This window comes from Catharus ustulatus, chromosome 4 (assembly GCF_009819885.2).
Source record: "Catharus ustulatus isolate bCatUst1 chromosome 4, bCatUst1.pri.v2, whole genome shotgun sequence".
Taxonomy (NCBI): Eukaryota; Metazoa; Chordata; class Aves; order Passeriformes; family Turdidae; genus Catharus; species Catharus ustulatus.
Genome location: NC_046224.1, coordinates 46,447,104 through 46,464,952, shown reverse-complemented (window position 1 = coordinate 46,464,952; position 17,849 = coordinate 46,447,104). Strand labels below are relative to the sequence as shown.

The 17,849-nt window shown below is 37.7% G+C and overlaps 1 long non-coding RNA gene across 4 annotated transcripts in view; it reads right to left on the bottom strand.

Annotated features, from left to right (window-relative positions):
* Positions 1-242: 242 nt before the first annotated feature.
* LOC116995468 overlaps positions 243-17,849 on the bottom strand; it is a 75,344-nt gene continuing 57,737 nt past the window's right edge. For 3 of the 4 annotated variants that reach the window (XR_004417737.1, XR_004417736.1, XR_004417738.1), the window contains 2 exons: positions 14,755-14,844; positions 243-1,728 (listed from right to left, as the gene is read on the bottom strand). This is a non-coding gene — a long non-coding RNA (uncharacterized LOC116995468). The remainder of the gene's footprint in view (positions 1,729-14,754; positions 14,845-17,849) is intronic. The other variant, XR_004417739.1, reaches the window with a different exon arrangement.

Sequence of the window (17,849 nt, the reverse complement as noted above, 5' to 3'; positions counted from 1 at the left end):
GCCATATGAAGTTTAACAGGGAAAAGTGCCAGATTCTGCACCTGGGATGAGGCAACCCTGGTTATGTGCATAGACTGGGGAAGGAGAGGCCAAAGAGCAGCAAGGGACCTGAGGGGTCCTGGTTGATGGCAAGCTGGACAGAGCCAGCAGTGCCCTGGCAGCCAGGAGGGACAACCCTGTCCTGGAGGGCATCAGGCACAGCATCACAGCTGGGCAAGGGAAGGGATTGTCCTGCTCTGCTCTGAGCTGGGGCAGCCTCACCTTGAATATTGTGTGAAGTTTTGGGCACCACAATATAAGAAAGGTGTTAAATTATTAGAGTACTCAAAGGAGGACTACATATAATGAAAGGCTCCTGGACTGAGAAAAGGACAAGGGGAGATCTTTCATCATTACCATCACAGGCAAAACAGACTCACCTTGGGAAAATTAGAGTAATCTATTACCAAGCAAATCAGAGTAGGGTAACAAGAAATAAAAACTAAATCTGAAACTGTCGACCCTTACTCCCTCTTATTCCCAGATTTAACTTAAATCCAAATTCTGTCTATTTCCTTCTCCCCAGTCAAGCAGGGGAATGAGGAATCAAGGTTGTGGTCAATCCACCACACATTGTCTTTGCTGTTCTTTCCTTTTCAAGGGGTGGACTCCTCACACTCTTCCTCTGCTCCAGTGCGGAGGTCCCTTCAACAGGAGACACAAACTTTCCAAATGTAAATCCTTCCCAGGGGTTGCAGCTCTTCTCCTCCCTCTGAGTGCAGTCCTTCAGGAACACACTGCTCCAGAGTGGGTCCTGCATGGGACCACCAGTCCTGCCAGCAAGCTGCTCAGTGCGGGCTCTGTCTCCATGGGGCACAGCTCCTGCCAGGACCCTGCTCCAGCACAGGTCTCCACGGGGCCACAGCCCCCTTCAGGCTCTCCATGCTCCAGTGTGGGGTCCCCCACAGGCTGCAGTTGGATCTCTGTTCCTCCATGGACCTCCACAGACCAGAGGGTCACATCCTGCCTTTCCATGGGCTGCACCACGGGCTGCAGTTGGATCTCTGCTCCAGTGGCTGGAGCACCTCCTGCTCCTCCTTCTGCACTGATCTTGGTGTCTGCAGAGCTGCTCCTCTCACATGTTCTCCCTCCTCTTTCTGGCTGCTCTTCCAGCAGTTCCTCTCTTTATTAAATCTGTTATCCCAGAGGCACTAGGGCCATTGTTGATGGGCTCAGCCTTGGCCAGCAGCAGGTCCATCCTGGAGCTGGCTGGAATTGGCTTTGTTGTCCATGGGGGAATCTTCTGGCAGTTTCTCACAGAAGTCACCCCTGTAGCTCCCTCATTATCAAAACCTTCAGACAAGAGCTCTTGCAGCAAACACAGGGACCAGCAGTGGATGCCTGCCTGCCTCATCTGGGTCCTGAAGGCACCACAGGGCAGGTGTCTGCCTGCCGCAGATGAGGAGGTCTGAATGTCTCCCACCCCTCCTGGAGACTGAACTCTGGCTGAGACCAACAGAGGCAGCCTAGGAGGAGACTGGGAACACCATCAGTAACTCTCATAGCAGGGTTAGACAGTGGTGACTGGCACTCAAAGCAAACCAAAATCGATGCAAACCAGCCCAGTCAAATTAGCAGGTGTTTAACTCCATGCTCCCAGTGCTCTCTGAAGTGGTGGCTGTGGCTCCAACATTAGCTGGTCACCTATAAAGTGTTTGTCTTTGCATAGAAGACCAGTGTACAACATGTCTATAGGAAACAAAAATTGAGAGTTATAAGTCATCAAGACAGGTGTTATTTTCTGACAGTAATATACTGATCTAGTTTATTTACAGCCACTCATAACAGCAAAATTGCAGAACATAAATCTTGAAAAGGGTGTCAAAGGTGAAAAGACAACTGTGGAAGAACAGACACGCCAGAAGAAAGGAGAGCATTGGAGACTGTGATTATTTTTACCTTATTTATCCCTACATATTTCAGATATATTATGAGCTAAAATGATACGAGTGTGATGGTATGTCTTTTGTTCTGCAGATGGATTGTGAGGAAATGGAAAACCTGAACCTTCTTGGAGTAGATAAGACATAGCAAAATTTAACATATAGAAAAAAAATTCTGGAGAAAAGAGTCAGTAAGCATCACATAGTTCAGTAGAACATGACCCAAATTCAAATTCCTTTGAAGTGTTTACATTACTGCTTTTGTTTTCCAACTCTGCTGGCTATCTAGGCTGTACGATCTGAATCCATAGAGATGAAAATCCCTCATAAAAGTCAGTTACACTTTTCATTATATGAGTCCATGAACACATCCTATCTTCCCTTCATCTAATCACAGAAGTAATGACTCATTTTTATGACACAGATGATATTGATACATCAATAAACTATTACTTCTGGTTCTTAATTTTGATTCTTAATTCAATTAATTACACTTTTTCTTTAATAGTTATACATTCTATTAATGGTTACCATGGAGAGTGAAAGTACACAGTATAACAACAGTTCTGAATCTATTAATATGAAGTTATCAGTTTGGTTATGTTTCAGATATTTTACCAGTAATAACTATGAAAATGAAGAGAACCATTATGTTTTATGACCATTTTGTGCTGTTAACCACTAAATTATATGGCAGCCATGTGATTTCTTGACATTTATTAGGAGATTCTGTTCACTATCATAAAGAATTTGTAACCCAAAAATGAAAAATACCTATGTGTATTCAGAACACTCGCATCCACTATGTTAAGAATTTTTTTTATCTCTTTGTACGACATTTTTGCTCTGCAAAGAGACCACATTGCTGCAAAAAAAACTGTTTTTCACAGACAAGTGGATCCAAATTTTCAGCCTGCACAATGCTCAAAAGCTGCTATTATTGGAAAAGAGATGATCCCTGTCTAAATGTATGAAATCATGGTAGTTTTTCAAGTTGCATCAGGTGACTTTCAATTTCCCCTTTCCTACAAAGATCAAACAGCTGCAGATGTGCTTTTGTAAATCTGAGCTACAGCTGTATATCAATTCTTGACATTTAGACATCAAATAGAATACCTGTTGGCAAAGAATTTTTTGGTTTTGTCTTGAAAAATATGCATTTGCATTCCATCAGGTTAGTCCAAAATTTGCTGAAGTGATTTTCTTAGCTTTTGCAAATCTATTTTTAAGAGGAGTATCTCTTTAAGAGAATCTGTGACCTTGAAACCTTCAAAACACACACACAAAAAAAATGAGTAAAGGAAATGAAACCCTTGCAAAAAGGAAATGGAAAAGCTTATCAAGTATCTGTCCAATTTTGAATACTAGGCTTTCTTATCAAAAGTCATGAAGAAGTTACAAACATTTAAGAGATCCACTGATAGCTATTGATATTTATATACAGATCTATGGGAAATGTGGCAATGCTGAATTTACTATGAACTGATCCTTTTCAATCTGCAACTTAATGCACATTCCAGATCTTTCTATTCCAAGGAGCCATTCATCCATAGGGAAAACAGAATATATTTCATAAGGTAAAGTTGCAGTTATGGTGCACCTGTGGTTTTCTCCCTTCCCTCTTTAGACAGGAATATGCTACAGAAAGCAGCTAGGTAGGGTAAATGTGACTTCACACACAAAAGTATTTCTCATGGATTCAAAGATAACAGTTGCTACTACCAGCACTCATGAAGTGAGATCAGAGGACTCTCACGATATACTTGCAATCTGTTTCGAATGCGTATATTTTTTATGGTTTGGTCTGTTTTTCCTTTTAGTGTAATATTATATATATATGTGTATATATATATATATATTTAATATTTTAATATTTAAAAATGAGAATTTGGGTCGAGTAATAGTTCTCTTTATCTTTCATGAGGAAAATAAGTGGCTACAGCAACATTATTTCTACATCTTTGGTTTTATATTTTGCATAATACTATTTTTAAATGTTTAACCTCATATTCTTCTTATATGGACTTGAATACAGACACATCCTATGAATTTCACAGCTTTTAGATGACAAAATCCCTTTACATTTTCTGCCTTTCACAGAATCAAACCTCATCCTCTTAAGAAGCAGGAGGGAAAGTCTTCAGAGCAAAGAGTATTGCCAAACTAGTAGCCATGAAAATTGATTCTATAATGGATTGCACAACTACATGATTTTCTAAGTTGTGGGCCACCTTAAAATTTTATTCACACAGACAGGATAGAAAGTCACATGATGAGTGAAAAGCTTCAGTAAGATATGACAAGGAAATTGTTTAGATTTAAATATTAGTATCACAAGAAGAGAGAAATGTGTTACATCAGTCAGTATTTTATTTCTCAATAGATTTTAGAGTGATATCTTCTTTTCTGAAGAAGCACTAAATCCACCAAAAATCACATTTCTCAAATGGCTTAGCAGTAATTTGCAAGGAGAAATATAACAAACAACTTCACTGGTTTGGTGGATAAAATATGGAGCTTGAAGTTAAATGATAAAAGCAAGCATTCATAGACATTCTGGTAACTTGACTGGACATTAGGTGAAATTCAGGAACAGACAGTGTTCATAAAAACTCAAATAACAGCATGACTAAATTCCAGCTATGGAAAAAAAAAAGAAAAAAAAAGAAAAGGAAAAAAAAATAAAGTGGGAAAAAGCTCATGTTCAATTAATTTTCACATACAAAAGTAAAGGTCGGTTTGAGGACAATTGAAAACTCTTCTTGAAATTCTTTTTTCCATTCCTGTACTCACATATTGGTAGAAGTAGCACAGTCTGATTTGCTACCATCAGGTTAGAAAAACATGACACAACACTAAATCCCAGGTAAAGGTGAAAAAATCTCTGTAACTATGAAAGTAAAGCAGGAAAAATGTAGTTCTTCTTTCTTGATCCAGACTGACCTTGCAGTACCAGTAGTTTCAATATTTTTCTGCAGTGTTTTGTGAGCAACTTTCACATGACATAAGTGATAGAAAGCATTTGTGAAATTTTCTGCTGCTCCATGGGTTACAAAATCAAATATCCGTAACTTTCTGTCATACTAAAGTGAAATAGGCGTAAGAAGCACCCCAATTGTCTCAGTTCTTGACCAGTCTTAAAAATAAAAAGGTACTGTTTCCACTTATACATAAGCAAGGACAACCACATGGCAATGCAAAAAGATACTTTGGCATTTCTCAGCTTTGGGATTTTGACTTGAATATTACTAGGGTTTTAATTGCGAACAATTACATATTTTCAATTTAAAATAAAAATCCCAGTTCCACATAATTTACCTTCCTTTATGGATTAACTATTGCCTTTGAGCCTTAATCAGTATATGTTACCAATCTTTAGTGTTTGTGGGAATTAAAATTGGAGGCTAGCTAAACACATTGGTTTACACCACTTTATTTATGTTTCCTTATGCTTCATATGTTTCCACAGAGCTTCACAGCATTCATCCATTTCCCATCTGCTTATCTGAAAAGCAGAAGGTTCAAAAATACCAATACCTACCAGACATACAAATCATTATTACTGGTTTTGTCTGGTAGTCTTAAAAATGGTAACCTTCAGGTGCATACAGATCATCTGTTGTTTTTACAGAGAAGTAAACTTTTGCTAAACAAGATTTTTAAGCCTTTTTTTCAAATCCAGGGCTTCAACTAGTCATTGGGACTTAATAGTTCTCCATCTGATGCAATATAGAAAATTACTTTCTACAAACACATTAAAATAGCTACTTAAAACATAAGTTGTATTAGTTACAAGGAAACACCCTAAATTACTTCAAAGGTATGACACTCAGTAGAAATTCATTAAAATAAAAAAAAGACATAGAACTGGTAGAGTGAACATACAATTCCATCATTAACCTTCAGTCCTGCGGGGTTTACTTCATTCTTTAATGCAACAAAGAAATCTCAGTGCCAAAACAGCAACAAAACCCCTGTATTACTCTTGAGCCAGAAGAAGCTTTGTCAAATTTAAGAAAATATTTTTGAAAAATATAACTTACATGATGTATAGGCAAAAGAAATTATGAAAATTATCTCATGGCTATAGCTAACTCCATCTGATAGCGCTTGGAGTTGACAGAAGGAAGAGATCTTGAAACAAATCAAAACATGTTTATGCTTATATTAATTATGGGCTGCTTCGTCTCCCTTTTTTCTCTTGAAGGAGTAACTCAGAAAACTCAGAAAACTGATCCCAAATATGGCTACTTCCCAAAATGACACTGACTTGACACTGGAAAAAAAATAGTCTGATTTCTTACCTTACTGAGATGTGGCCTGTCAGGTTCATTAATTCTTCAATCATGGGATTATATGAAAAAACTGCTATCTATAAATTGACTAGGTATTTGAAAGCACCTGAATCTTTTAAATCTATCTAGCTTCCTTGGGAGTCCAATAATTTCACCTTGAGGCAAGAAAAAAATGCAATATTTTTCGTCTCTCTGAATTTATTTACATAAGGCCAAAGAATCCTTTAAAAATGGGCCCTCTTCAGGGTTGGTCCATCTTGTTTCCCCTTTGCTGTGGCCAAGGCACTTTGTCCTGCTTTCTTTCCACTGAAACTGCCGCATATTGACTGAATTACAGGCTCTGTAAAGATACAGGGCAGAATCTACTGAGATTCAGAATGTTTGTTGGAAACATTATTTCCACAACTACAGCTTAACCTAGGCTGGGGGAAAAAATAATATTTGGGAGTGTATTGAAAGTAAAGCAAAGAAAACCAAAAAACAGCTTATTGCTCTTCTACTCTTCTACCTGCAAACACAAGGAAAGTTTGACAGGAAAAATCAGCAGAGGGAATAGAAAGAAGACTTCTTTACACAGGTCTGTCACTCTATTCCTCCTCTTTGCCTCTTTTTATCAAATGAGACATCTTTGGAAAGCATTTTAGGTTGCCTTGTGATGCAGAAGTTTCCTAATGTTTCAACTTCAGGTTTATTTGAGAAGAACATTCTGGAATTAGACCCACTTTCTCTGTTCTTTAGTTAAGTAGTCTGTTTTTCCAGTTTCACAAATGAAAAATTTTGGGGTGTTTAGTGGTTTCATTTTACATTTCACCACCATTCTGAAATCCTGCACAGATTGGAACACACATCTCTGTAATGATTTACTAAGAGCAGTGTCATTTTTTCAATATAAAAAAAAAAATCCACAAGATCAGTTTAGGAAACAGAACACCTCTGATTTATGAAAATTGCATACATGTATAAGCAGTATGTCTGACTTATTTTATTCAAACTTTATGGAGAGCTCTCACATTGTAGGAAAAGCAAAGTCTGAAATTAGCATGGGTGTATTTAGCTTAGCTTTATCTCCAGACTGGCAGCTAGCTGCCTGTCAAAAGGTTTTAAGTAAAGTTCTTGATTGTAGGTCAGTCCTCAGTGGATAAATCACAGAAGCAGGCACAGATAAGGTGCATGATTGGCTGTTCTCCTGCTGAGCAGAGACTGCATTAAGTTAGACTAATGAATACTGAATCATTTTCTCATCCTCAGGGTGGACACCCCTCTCAGGGCTGAGTCACTGTGCAAGCAATATGCTGAAGTGATTTAAAATGCAGCAGCCTCTAGTGCTGGTGACAGATGGATATAAACTTTGGGCATGATACACACTCATTTCTAGGCCTTCACAAGCCATGAGTACAAATATACAAGAAAACAAAAGATAAACTGTGATAAAAGTCCCCCATTTGTGCATACTTGAGGAAGGTGTAAAGTGGACACTTTTTCATAGTCTTTTATAATGGCTCTCTTTTAAAAGAGGACTCTATTCTAGGGTAGTCAAAGATGGATACTTTATTCCAAGGTTACTTTGCTGGTTTTTTTTCTTTCCAGAGGACTGCAGAAGTCCTTGCAATAAGAAATGTGTTATCTTTGCATAATGAAACCACATCTTTTACATTTTCTGCTGAAAATTTCTTCTGATGCACTCACCACTTTACCTAGTCAGTTGGAGGTATTACAGAATCAAAATGCAGATATGAAAAGCTAGAGGTAGATTTTGATTTTGTCACTTGCTTTTTAAATAGAAATATGTGGACTTATTTGAGAGAGAGAGAGAAGATAAAAGGGTAACTTCAGCAGTACCCAACACTCTGAAGGAAAGGATTGATTGAATGATTATTAGACTCTAGGTGAGAAATCACATAGTATTTTCCACCTTGGCTGAGCAATGATGTCTTTTGGGCTTGACTTTGCCCCGGAGTATGACTTCTGTTTGCACAATCCTGGTGTTTGGCATGGGCAGCTACTCACAACTCTTGCAAGTAGGGAATAGTGGTGAGCTCCCAGGGGCCTCTTGTGGCTATCAGTGACCAGTTTGGGACCAGCCCAGGAAACATGCTAGCTCATACAGCTTGCCAGGGGGACTTCATGAAGGTCCAACTGCTTGCTTTCAAAAGTTGCCTTCTGTCGAACCTTTGAAAAACATTCTGCACAACCTTATGATTTATTTCTCTGTGGTGAACCCTCGTTAGTCAAGAAGTGCAATTAATGCTGCCTTGGCACCGAGCACCCACTGAACACATCCTCTAAGGAATGCTATTCATGAAAGAAAAAAGGATAATGAAACTTCATAATATACATGCATGAATTCTTCTAGTTACTCTCAAACCGTAGCCTATGGAAACCTAAATTGGAAAGCTGCTTAGGAAAGGAATCATGTGACAAAGGGTGGCTATGAATAGTCACCAGCAGAATAGCTTTATGAAAACAATAGCTCTAATATTTGCGTGCTCTTCTATGTCATTTAAAGCATTGCTGTTCATTGTAGAAAATGGACTTTTAAACTGATCTTCTGTTTTACCACTGGGGAAGTTAATGCTTGCATTGCAAGGGGAAAGCTGGTTGGTTGTTTTTCATTATGGTATGTGCCACAAATGAGAATGTCAGGAAGGTCTGAAATTTCATCTCATCCAAATTGATTAGTGTTAATGTTTTTCTCATTATGATTTCATCAGGATTAATTAACAGAATCTGTGAATAATATGCTGCACATATTTGATATGCAAAACCAAACCAACTGTACAATTTATATTTCCTTACAACTGGTGCTTTCCATATTCAGTTAGGAATATAGACTACATGTCCACAGTATAGACAATGCAGCTTGCCTTCCTGAACCATGAAGTGCCCTGGATGTCACTGAAGCCTGTGCTAGCAGCTGACCCTGCTAGAGTCACAGCTTCTGCCCTGACAGCTAGCCCAGAAAGCAATAAACTCATTTCCTTAGAGCTCAGGAGGTTCAATGCATGTTTAGATTATGTTGGTATAAACAGGTCTTGGGTATTGCATTTAAAAATAGTTCGGGGTAAACTTACGGAATGTGCAATATTTTTTTCCAGATTTGTCCAGTGGTCACTCAGAGCACTCTATAAATCGTCTGACTGGCATGATTCATCACTAAGTATACAGAGCAGATACAGGAGTGGGCTGCTTATAATTTTCAGGAAAGTGCTCATGATCAGCAGAGAGAAATTGCTGTTGATGGCAATGGTAGCGTCCAATTAATCCCTCTCTACACAAATATTTGCATCCTTAGAGAAGCTATTTTTAAGTGTCTTATTAAAAAATTAATTTTGTTGGTAGATCAGAGGATAAAGATTTTATGTCATTTATACCTTTTTTAAAACATGACAAACCACCTTTACAGGCAATAGGATCTTGATGTATTGTTATATTTTGAGGCACAGAAATAAAATAGTGCAGATCTGTTTTCTGATTTCACTGGTCTTGGCACTGGCTCCTGGATATTTACATCTTAATTTCTTCTCCTCAGATGTGGTATTTGATTTAAGTGTTTGTGAAAACTCCCAATCTAACAGTCCTGCAGACTGAAGCCTTCCATTTATTCATCCATTAACTACAAAGTTCAAGTTTCCCTTTCAAATTAAAGTGCCTCTATCCATGTTGGCCAGACCACCTCGAGGGAGGAATCATTTAGATTCCAACCACACTCTTACCCCATCCTCACTCTTGCAAATGCCAGCAAGAAGCTGATTTGTGCCAGCTGTTGCATATTTCTAATGGACACACTTGTCCATAGAGAATAATGTGATCAGGTAACTTAAAGAAGATAAAAAATTCAGGTTACTACTGTCTGAGCTGGACTTGAACTGATATTCCAGGAGGAAATTATTGCCTCCCATTACCAGTCCAGATGTACTCTGGATTTTCTTTGGGGCTCTAAGAAGTATCTTAATGAAAGTAGACCTATTTTTAAAATATATTTACTAACAATTCATTGGACTATTCAAATTTCAGACTGGATTAACTGCATTGAACTGTGGTTTATACTAATAGGTAAGGAAAATAGAGCATAGTATTAATGCAACTGGTTATACCTGGTACGCATTTATTGAAACAGTGTCAGGTTTTTAAACAGCTTGCATTAAATCTGCACCTGTATGGTGCAGAAAGAATCCAGAAAGAAGTTGAAGTTTTCTCAGCTTTTTCTGGCAGCTGAGAAGGAGTTTTTCACTGATTATTTTCCCCATTTTTTCATATTTCCAAAAATGACATAAATAAAAATAGATGTAGTCTAAAGTAACAGAATGGCCAACATAGAGCTGATGAGCATATTCCAGTCATATGGATTATGGGAGAAATCCAAAACTTCCAGGTTCTCATCTCTCCATAAGACAGTCAATTCTGACACTTCGATACATAGGCATAGATATGCCAGAGGAGGAGCAAAGAGGAGATTCTTGATGGCTTTGGTGCCACATATGCTACTGGCACTGCATGATAGCAGCTAATGAAGAGCCTCACTGTTCTGGGGAGAAATTAGAGAGAGATGTGGTAGATTCTCCAGAATCTGTTTGTGCTGTTGACAATAACAGGTTTGGGATGGAAAGCAGCTTGGTTAGAGCTTCAGCATACTGTACGTGGCACACTTGGTTCTTGGTGTGTGACCACACAGCACTCTGAGCTCACTGTTCACGCTATAATGGCATGTTTCTGGATTACTGTTTCCTCCAGTGCATTCCACTAATTCAAGTGCCCTGAAAACCCGCTACATTTTTTGTTTCTGGTGGAGAAAGTATGACTGCTGCTAGTTTAGGCTCTGGTAAGGGGCTGAGAAGGCAAGTGGGACAAATGCTCTCAGGAGCAGTGGGGATGCATGTGTTGTATAGCTGAAACCTGACAACAGATGGCAATTGCTGCCAATGCTATCATATATATTGACCAGTCTGCAAGTTTGATCCTGACCACCATGTCAAACAAGAGACCTTATCCTATTGAATTTGAACTGTGAACTTGGAAAAGATCTCACAGTAGATGAGACAAAAAAGTAAAATGCCTACATGCCTTTCCCTGTTTCAGCTTCCTACTTTGTCTGCTGCCGAAGTTGATTTTATTTGCTTCTTGTGGTGTTTTGTTAAGGAACTGATCAAAATCCTCCAAGTTTCACCTAGGCAGAATTTTTCTTCCACATATTATTCCTTTTCTGTCTTTCTTCCTGTCTAAAACAACAAACCTTAAGCCCTTGAAAAAAATCTTGACAAACAGCCTCGTGTTCTGTTTTGCCAGTCGACTGATGGATTAGTTACAGGTACCCTTGCCTGGGCTGCCTCTTCTGCAGAGTGCCAACAGCACTTCCATACGAATGAGTGATCACCAGCACTCACACTCCTCTTCTGTTAGACCTGTATCACTTTCTACCTCTACATAGATGAAGATACCTGGTTAGACAAAAGCTTCAATCAATTTACGGTTTGGAACCTGTCACATACAATGTGAGTCTGCAGCATTAAAGAGAACTCACAGGAGTTGAAACAGATATAAGGAAAACATAGCGCTTGCTAGCCAAGTGCAAATAGCTAGTCCTGTAATGATCTGAGAAATCTAAGTCTCTCAGCTGGAATCCATCTATTTTTCCCTTGTGTTAAGGCTTTTGGGTTTATTATAGTGGTATTTTTGTCTACCAGTAGGATGAAAGCATTATCAGACATAGTCATTACATTCAGGATGAAAATTTTGTACATTGTAAGGATGCTTTTTTCTTCCTAGCAGGCAGAAGAATTAGATTTGCCAATTCCCCAATCTGCAGTGCTTTTCTGAGAATTTTGACTTTTAAACTTCAACCTTTAGACTAACAGCTCAGGTAAAAAAACTGACTAATTCCTAGCTGTATCTGTGTCCTAAGACTGGTCTTCAATCTGTAGAAAGTAAATTTTCACTGTGGAAATCTCTTTTTCTCTGAGTTGGAGGTTGCACTATAGACTAAACAGAGAAAAAACAGTGCCTTTTGCCCCTTGCCTTTTCCTGGGAGCTGTACTGGGGAGTTCACGGGTTCATGCAACTATTTAGGTTAGTTTCGCCTGAAATCCTTATGCGAGATGAGTGGCTCCCACACAAGAAGAGAAAAGAAACAAGAAATAAAGAGAAGCTGGATGTGGAGAATTTCTAGTCTCTACCCCAATTTTGTCACCAGAGTTTTCCAGGAGGGCAAAGAGGCAACCTAGACAGGAATTCAGTCATACCCTGCACCAGTGATTGCATCTCTGAGTGCTGCTTTGACACTGTTTCCTTTTAACTTTCTCTTTTTAATCTGGGTTAACCCTACAGACTAAGGCACATATCTTAGATGGAGAAACAGACAATGCAGATAGAGCATGCATGCAAATACCATGCAGATCCATAGGAAATATCCCAGAAAACATTGTGAGGTTATTTTTAAGATAGTTGCAGCTAGACTAGGCAGCCTGTTAATGGACATTAGGAGAGTGTTGTTTGGAGTAGGAATTTACATTCATAGAAGATTGAGAAGCCTTGAGTGGTCAACCCAAATCATTTTGTGGATTATCAGATCCAGTTGACCAGTTTTGAGGGTTGTTTTTTTCCCTTACCAGTTTAGCATTTCTGGCTTCTATTACAGTGCATATTCCCCTTATATCCACCTACATCCACCATGATCCTCAAAGCCAGTGGCAACTCACTAAAAAGTCAGCATGCAATACAGGACCCTTTGGTTTATGATTTATATATTTCCAGCTCAGTTTCTAATTTTGCAAAAGAAGGCTTCTCAGCATGTATCAATAAGAGATTAATCGTACATCCCTTTCAAAAATAACTACTCATAGTTTTTCTTCTTTGTCAGGAACTGTCCTTTTATTCTCACCAAGTAGCTTCCTGTTATGTTGATGATGTGCAGATGGTCATTCTTCCACCTTTAGATCCTGTGGTGGGCAGATTTAATAAGCAGTGGTCCTTTCAACCTGCAAAGCACTGTGTCAAAGACCATTTCATTTCATAAAGAAGTTACAGGCACAGTGGATCTGCTTGCTTAGACTATTTGTTTTATTGTGCCCAGCCATCTCAGTGTTACAACACAAAAACCTAACAGACAGTTAAGGTTGTGCAGAGTCATTAGAAAAGCCATCTTAAATCTTAATTTCTGCCAGACATAGGTCTGAGCTCAGGTACTGCAATTTTTAACTTTGCAGCTATAAACACTGAGTTTGCAAAAGGATAAGTAATTTATTTCTCTTTTGTTAAAGCATAGGTAAATACATTCATGTCACTAAAACATTTGCATTATTAAAGTATTTGAATGAACATGAATAAATTACTAATCTGAAAAAGGCTGCAATTATTTTGCTCAGACAAGAATAAATAACTTTTTTTGCAGCATCTTTAGACTTGGATGATCCATTTTCCCTTGTGTAGTTGTAAACATATACCAGTTGAGTCACCAGGATCAAAACCACTTTTTAATAAGACGTAGAAAAAATGAAGTATATTTTCTGTCAGCTTCCTCTACTGGAACTACAAAAATAATTGTACTTGATTTTACTTTGGATAAAAAAGAACAAACCAAACCAAACCAACCAACCAACCAACCAAAAAAAAAAAAGCTCAAAAAACCACACTAACCCTTAATTTACTTGAACAAAATAAAATTATGCTAATCATCTTCAGTGACCTTTCTCTAAGCTGACAGTTGGTTTGTGACAGACAAAGCTGAGTAATCAGCCAGCTGTCGTAAAAAAATAGTCATGTACCTGATGCAGTGTGGTTCTGAACTATCATTTGTGATATCCGCAAATTCCTTAGGAATGCTTTGTCATTTCAAATATTTTTGTCTTTCTGTCCAGACACTGTTTATTCACAGAACATATATATTTGATTTCTGAATATATAGAGCTGGATTTAAAAGCATTCTTCTTTCCTTTTATTCCTAGAAAATTTTCTTTTCCTTTCTAGCTTTGGGAATTCTGAATATCTCCAGTGTTCAACCTTTTCTCTAGAATAAGAGGTAGCTGACTAACATTTGAAGGAACTGACGTGAAAAAAGACTTACTTTCACTTTAGATTTCTTTGTTTCCAAAACAAAACAAAACAAAAAAAAAAAAAAAAAAAAAAAAGAAGAAACACTATTTGAAATAACTGAAATTATGATTACATGTTAGGAACAAAAAATTCACAGTGAGGCTGACCATCCCCTGGAACAGCTTGTTAAGAGATGTTGCATGATCTTCACTCTTGGAGCTATTTAAAACTCAACAGGACGTGGCCCTGAGCAAGTTGATATAAGTCGTCCTTGCTTTTGAAGAAGCAGCAGGAGCTGTATAAGGTGACCTCTGGAAGTCCCTTCCAAATTGAATGATTCTGCATTTCAGAGCCTGACATATGACAGCAAAGTATTGTCTACAATCGTTGCCAGTTTTCAGATCTTAGATTCAAGATACAATTATCTTTCCTGGTGTATAGATCGCTTTGAATTCTACAGCAAGGAAGATTACATATATTCATATTCATGCCACTGTCTTTATAAAACATACCTGCAATCATTTGTTTCTTGGAAAATTGTTCTTCAGGTAGCAAGTTCTTGTTCAAACCGGAACAATCCCATAAAAGTTTGCAAGTTATGCCTTGGTGGACAGGAGAAAGAAATAAATATTGCTAAGATTCTTGTATTTTCAACAGACAAAACTGGTGAAGTGGAAGTGATGGGACATGGTAGTCCTGTGCAGTGGCAGTCTATCATCCTTGTTTCCCTTTCATGCTCTAGGAGATATTTCCCATTTGGGAATGAGATGCAGGAGCCTGCTATAGGAAAAAAACTTGTCCTGACCTTATCCTTACACCATAACATAGAAGTAAAAGAGAATTTCAAGTCGCATGGATCATCAGAAAACCTGACTTTCCTGGAGCAAGCCAATAACTTAGGAATTATGCCTGCATCCAGGTTTGTTAATGAGAAAGAGAAGACAAGGCAGAATCGCATTTTCTAAATTACTGATAATTTAAATAACATTCAGTCCAGTGCTTGTGTAAACTAATGACTAAATTACATAGACCATCACAGCTCTTGGTTGATAGAAGATCTTACTGTCTCCAAATTCTTGCTTTCTTCTTTTCTTTACTGACCCAAGACTCCTACTTAATAGCTCTTTTCCATGATGTAAACACAGATCAGGATTTCCTTTTTTTCATCTGAATTATGCCCTATCAGTGTAACAGCAGTTGGGAAAGACCAAATTAATAAAAACATAGGGATATATGTATTATAGTCTTTCTTGGATAGATATATTTAAGGTCTTAAACCAGATGAGTGTGATGCAATCTATGTAAGAATGACCTCTGAACTTTTTAAATCCATCCAGAAGGTGTTGGACAGGTTGGGAGATGCTGAAAAATCAGTATCTAGCCATTTCCACTCCTATTTTTTCCTAAAAATGGAAATTCTCTGCAAAAGTGTTGCTGTGACATGATGATGCAAAATGAGTAACAGAGTAAGTATCAGACATATGACAAAAGTGCCGGTATATAAGTCATTACTAGACTACTTCGAAAACAGTTCAGGATTTTTTTTCCTGCTGTAGACTTAAAACTTCTGATTTTAATAAATTTGACTTAATGTTTCCTGGTAACAAAAGTTATTTTGTTTAGGAAAAAAATCAAAAGATGAGCTAGCAGGTTCCTGTAGCTCCTGGGCTAACAACTCTGTTTTCTGGCTGAAGTTTTGACAGCAGGCTAAAATACTGCAGTGGATCTGTGAACTTATTAATTCAAAAATTAATATGAATACATTTTCCAATTTTTATACCTCTTGGTTTCTTAGAATTTTGTACCTGTTCAAGGTTAAGATTACATAATTTAATACCTGCAATAGTTTATTGCTTGTAATTAATAAAAAAATACAATTTCTTGTTTATTTTTCTGACTGAACAATCTTCTGGCTCAGTTCATGTTTCTTTCTTTTCACCATATGATTCAGTCTTCCAAAGGCAACCGCTCCACTAGGAAGGTGAAAAGGCAACTGAAATAATACAATGTGTCATCAAAATAAAACGTGATGCAATTTCAGTTTATTGCTACTCAGGGAATTCTATTTCAGTATCTTACCCTCTTTGTCCAAGAGTGAGATAAACTAGAAAGCACTGACACTTCTGGTCAGAAATTTTCAGTTATTACATAACTGGAATATAAGTGTTGTTTATACAAGACAGAAGTCAAATATATTCCCTCTAGACAAAAGACCATTAGCCTTAAAGCTTTCATTACTTCTAGATTCGTGATATTCTGAAGATAAAAACTTGTATTCTTTTCCAAGAAAAAAAGCCTTGAGCCTCAAGCAAAAGATGCATGGCCTCCTCACAGTATTAAAATTTTTAAAATTGCCTCAATTGAGGCTTTAACCTGCTTTTGGTGCCTCTATGTAGCATTAAGTATATTTAAAAAAAAATTAAGTAGTTGATAAACTCATAAACTAAAGCTTTTGTGATAGTGGCACTCAGTAGTAGCCACTCCCATTACTACAGATCCATCCTATACACCTGCCAGAGACCACAGTTGGGCTTTGAGGATCTACTATAAAGTCACAGGGCAGATTAATGGTGCCTCTGCAAAGAGTACCTGAGCTGAGATAAGCTCAATCAGTCAGCATAAGAAATTATAGGAAACAGAAGGAAATTAGTCGGAAGCGAGCTAAGGTGCTCTCTTCTGTCTTCAACACTTCACTCAGACTTTCCACAAAATGTCTACAAAGCCAAAAGATAAAACCAAATTAATTTGACTCAAATCCAGAAAGTATACTGTGGTTTCTGCAGTAAGGAATGTTTTTTCAAGACCCAGTAATGGCTCTACAGTTCCCCTGTTTCCTGGAGTTTGTTTGTTTTAACTGAATATTATTTAAACTAGATGTTTTATAGTACAAAAACTGATGGGAAAACATTTTCATAAAATGCCACTCACTGGACAGAGGGTAGACCCCAAAAGACAGAACAAATGTCCCATTAGAACAGGGGGCAGTAAAAGAATTGTCACATAGGCAAAATAATCAAAAGGTAAAGTAAAAAAATAAGCAACTATCAAAGAATAAATACTTATTTTTGTTCCTTATTTTCACAGAGGCAAGTCCTTTTTTCCTTTCACAGAAGCAAAGCTTTTTCAGCACTGAATGCTCTGTCGGCAGCTCAAAGCACTGCAAATCTTGAATAAATCCCAGGACCAACTTCTGTTTTCTGCACTAAACCATGATGACAGAGATAACGGCCAGCTGATTCCTCCCTGATCATACCCCATTTCAGATCAGCATAAAATTTGGAGTAGCTCGGTGAAGGTAAAGAGGTTATTTGAAATTGATATTGTAGTAAGAAAGAACAAGCCCCGATCCACAATGGGAAGATCAGATAATGTCATGTATTGAATACAGACATAAATGCAAGGCTTCGTTTACTCAGAAATGAATTTTAAAAAAGTATTTAACATATTGTTTAACTACCAATTAATTTGTTTAATGTTCTATCCATTGATAAATAATATTTGCATTGACAGCAAATTGTACTCCTTGCTGTCTTGCTCTGTACTGCTGTGATAATTATTATTTCAAAACAAAAGTCAGTCTTCTCTCAAACAAGACTTTTTCCCTTAT